Consider the following 4635-nt stretch of genomic DNA (forward strand, 5'->3'; position numbering starts at 1 on the left):
CCTCCTTCCCGTATGCCTTGCACAGTTATGTTCATATAGGAGGTATCCAAATAATATTTGTAAAATTGAATTAATATTGTTCCTGTAGATAAATTGATTTAATTCCAGAAGACTTACCCACAACTGGATTTTATAACATCATCTACTTATAAGACAGAGCTATGCAATATATACTAAACCATGTCTCCCCACACTTCCCTCCTAAAGCAGCAAGAGTTGTACATAATGTTTCCAAATTAGGGATTATAAAATCAAATGGAAAAGTACAGAAGTGGGCCAGGTGACAACCTAGGGGAGAAAAACCCACACTTATACTCTAAAGGGGGAGTTGCTACCCAACTCCAGATACTCAGAGCCTACAAGAACACTACTAGCCTAGTGTGTTGAGTCTTCCTATTACCTAAGAAAAGTTGGAAATTTGAGTGACATCCCAATTTTAAAATATTGGCTACTAATCCAATCTTTTTAAATGAATGTGGAGAGGGATTAAAAGCAACAGAAATGTTTTTCAAAGCCTAGTCACAGACTTGCCACCTCTGCCCTAACTAGGCATGAAGACCTTTGAGGAAAGGAGCTAGTTTTATAGTTTGCTGTCTGTCACCTGTCTAAATGGGTACACTGGCCCTATATTACTTCACAGATGGTGGCAGAAAAAATTACTACCATTCTAAAAGATTTAGATTAAGGATGCTACATTAAGATCTATAAATTACATCATTCAATGGACACTACACCACCATCTATATATCTACAGATATCAAGTACTTCCTTTAATGAGATAACCATTCAGACTGCCTGAGATGTGCCCAATAAGCAATCTACGTACTTGTTCTATTGCCTCATAAATACTCAGCATTATGGAGGACTGTCCTATTTTTAGTTTTCTCATGGATTATTCATGAAGAGAGTTGTAGACCATCTGTATAATTTCACTAACCTTTCTTCAATTCTCCCAAAGCAGTGGATTCCTTTCGGTGTACCTGTATCTTTTGGAAACTGTTTCCTTCCTCTTCCGTTTCATTTAGCTGGAGTCATCCTGGATAAATAATAGGCTGGCATCCTCAAAATGTCAGTGTGTGTGTGTGTGTGTGTGTGTGTGTGTGTGTGCGCGCGCGCGCGCGCACGTGCGCGTGCACATGTGAAAACATACACATGTAGATGTTCCCTTACTATCACTATGGGGCTGGAAACTGGTTTTAAAACTTGCCCCCAAAACTGGAATCGAAACTCAAAAGTAATTATCTATCTTTCTCATAAACAAGTGAAAATCTTTTTTAAAGCACTCATGCATTTATTGGAGTTGGCCTGAAAAAAAAACAAAACAAAACAATTTGAACATATTCATAAAGCATTTGTCCCATTTCAGGCACAGCCTAGGTACAATATGGTTTGGGGATGAACTATATTTCCAAATGACAAGGTCTCTTCCTCCCTACTGTTCCAAGGAAAAATGTAATATTGAAACATATTTCACTTTGCTCTTGTATTTTCTTTTTGGAGGCCCTAAAATAAAAAATAAAAAATAAAAAATAACCTGTTTTATGAAGCTAACCCTAATTCTGAGGCAAAGGGCAAGCCATTCCTTATTATTACTTTTTAAGCACCTGTAAGCACATGAGCCAGAGTAAAAACAGCTTGAGTAGACTCCTCAGTGACCTCTCTCATCTTAACCTCCCTCTAGCTGGAGGATGGTTGTTAGATTGTCAGCTTGCTGTCACATAAGTGATCTTACGTGGTGTTTCTGGCTGTCCTGTCAGCTTTAGGAATAAAAAAGGGAATAATAATATCCCTTTAACAAGTGAAAAAAAAATTGAAGACTAGGATGGAATAGTGATGGAAGGAGAACCAAAAATATTTCTCCTTTTCTCTCACCCCCAGATCTCCTTTGCTATTAATGGCAAATTCTTTTAAATAAATTCAGCTTCAAACAGTCAGTGCATTTCAGCTTGAGGACTTGTACTTTTGTCTGCCTGGTGGGTTCTTGTCTTCCTATTATTTAGCATCAACCCAGATGCCACTTGTGCAGATAAGCCTTTCCTGACCACCTTATCTAATGTTGCTCTCAGTTCTCTGCCAGTCAATCACATCACATGTTTCCCCTTGACAGCACTAAAATTATCTTCTATAATTACATTATCAGATATTTGTTTTCCAACCTTCCTCCTACTAAAAGGTATGCTCCATGAAAGCCAAGAGGATGTCTCTCTTGTTCATTCCTTGGTCTCCAGAACATAAAATAGTGCATGGTTCATTGAAAGTATTCAACAAATAGTTGTTGAATAAATGATTTCTTAATAATTCAATTTACAGGACACAATTAATCAGAAAAAAATCATACATGGGAAAGCTCTTGTATGAGAAATCAGAAGACTGGGGTTCTAGTAAGACTTCCTACTTCCTAAAAGTGGCCATGACCTAAAATATTCATTCCTAGGTGGCATTGTATGGTTGAGACATCCTAGGTTAACTACATCATTACTTGCAGCTTCTCCCTGAACTCCGATGTCTTACCAATCAATTCTCTTCCTAAATTAAGCACATCACCATTTCCTCATGGAGAAAACTTCTTTTAATGATGCATATTCTTAATTATAGAGAAAAGAGAATATAGCTTTACTAAAATTAAGGGCTTAAACATTCCATGTTTCACTAGCCTATGAGGTAATTTCTTTAATTTTAAATCTCTGAGTCCTGATCCTAGCAGCTTGTATGAAGCTCCATATACACCCAAGTTTCCTTATCCACATATTTCTAGGAATCTTCAGAAAATTTTCATATGATTCTCATATCTTTCCTAATTGTGGCTTGCCATTGCAGCCAACCATCTGGCTTCACTCTACTGTTCTGTTCCTGCACAGATCTCCTCTTGCCATCTGGAAATCATTTTCTGTCAGGCTGCTGTTGCTTAACACTGAGCATTTTGCCTCTACCTTGGTAACAGATCTTTCCTTCAGCTCCCCATGACTATGGAAACCAAGATGTAGCTCTTAACATGTGTTGAAGACAGGAGAGAGCAAACAAGAATAGTAACACAAAGAACTTACAGGCGATATAAGTTATGGCTGCTCTCAGAATTCAAGGAAGTCTTCCTCTGGGACCTTCACTAATATCTTCTCTTTACTCTTTCCTTCCTTTCACTTACTTGCTTTTTTCCTTTTTTATCTTCGTCAAGTAGAAACTTAGATAATTGATTTTGGATCTTTTTTCTTTTCCAACACAAGCTTTTAAAGTTATACATTTCCTTCTTTAACTGCATGTCACTAATTTCAGTATGTTGTATTTTCATTCACTTAAAAATATTTTCTAATTTACTTTGCAATTTATTCCTTTAAGTTCATTAGAAATATGTGACTTAATTTCCAAGTCACATTTGTGGATTTTCCAGGTATCTTTTTTTTGTTGTTATTGATTTCTAATTCAATTCATATACAAATTTCTAGCTTAGTTTCAAAATCATTTTCTTTTTTTCTGAGAAGGTTTTATTACACACAGAGAGGATGGGGCTTAGTCCTTTTTAGGGGCTGTCTTCCTCATAGATGCAAGAAGATTGCCCAGCACCTCTCTCTTCCTCTTGGCACGTGTGTCCCCACCCTTTTCTTGATGAACTTCAAGGTCCTGCTTGTCCTTAGAGAACTGGAGCAGCTCCAAGCATGCTGCGCATAGGGGGCAAAGCTCAGACCTCTCAGATCATGTCCCGCACAACCTCGGTATGCTTGGCAAGGCACCCACGGTGTGGCTGACCCTCACCTTGCTCACATTCTCAGTCACCTTGTGGCCCTTGTTGAGGCCCATGGCCATGGGATAGCACCGAGCCATCGCTGCTGCTCATCAATGGCTGAACAGCAAAAGGACGACATCACACAAGCTCTGGTATACCTTAGTTTCAAAATCTTTTAAATCAGCTGGTTTATTTTACGGCCCAGAGCAGAGTCTATCTTGTTGAACGTTTGATGTGCACTTTCGAAGAAAGTGAATTCTCCTGTAATTGGTGAAGTGTTCCATAGATGGGTAAAGTAGGTGATAGCATTGTCTTCTAAACCCTATTGATGTTTTTATTTATTTGTTCTAACAATAACGAAGTTTTAAAATTGCTATATTGTGGATTTGTCAATTCATTCTTCCAGTTCTACCGCTTTTTACTCCATGTGTTTGTATATCTGTTATTAAATCCATACTCATTTAGGATTATTAAGTTTTCCTGATAACTTGACTTGTTTATTATTAAAAATTCCTCTTTAACCCTTGTAATGACTCTTTGAATTCGTTTTCCCCTTTTCTGCCTTGTTTCAGATTTGAGTATGTTTTATGGTTTTATCACCACTGTTGGCTTATTAAACTCCACATTTTGTTTTTATATTTTAGGCTGGCTCTATAATTTATAAATGCATCTTTAACTTATCACGGTCTATCTTTAAATATCATGCCATTTCACAAATAATGTTAAAACCTTATAGCAGTATACTTTTAAATGCCCTTCGAATTCTCTGACCTATTGCTGTAAAACATTTTACTTCTACATGAATTATAAACTCAATACATTTTTGTGTATTTTGCTTTAAACATTAAGTTCTCATTAAAGAAATTTGAGACGAGTAGAAATAAAAGAGTCATATATATCTCTTCAAATATTTACCA

The 4635-nt window shown here is 36.9% G+C and overlaps 1 pseudogene; it reads right to left on the reverse strand.

Annotated features, from left to right (window-relative positions):
• Positions 1 to 3504: 3504 nt before the first annotated feature.
• LOC107501459 lies at positions 3505 to 3862 on the reverse strand (annotated as a pseudogene).
• Positions 3863 to 4635: the final 773 nt, after the last annotated feature.

Source organism: Rousettus aegyptiacus, unplaced genomic scaffold (genome assembly GCF_014176215.1).
Source record: "Rousettus aegyptiacus isolate mRouAeg1 unplaced genomic scaffold, mRouAeg1.p scaffold_m13_p_6, whole genome shotgun sequence".
Classification (NCBI taxonomy): Eukaryota; Metazoa; Chordata; class Mammalia; order Chiroptera; family Pteropodidae; genus Rousettus; species Rousettus aegyptiacus.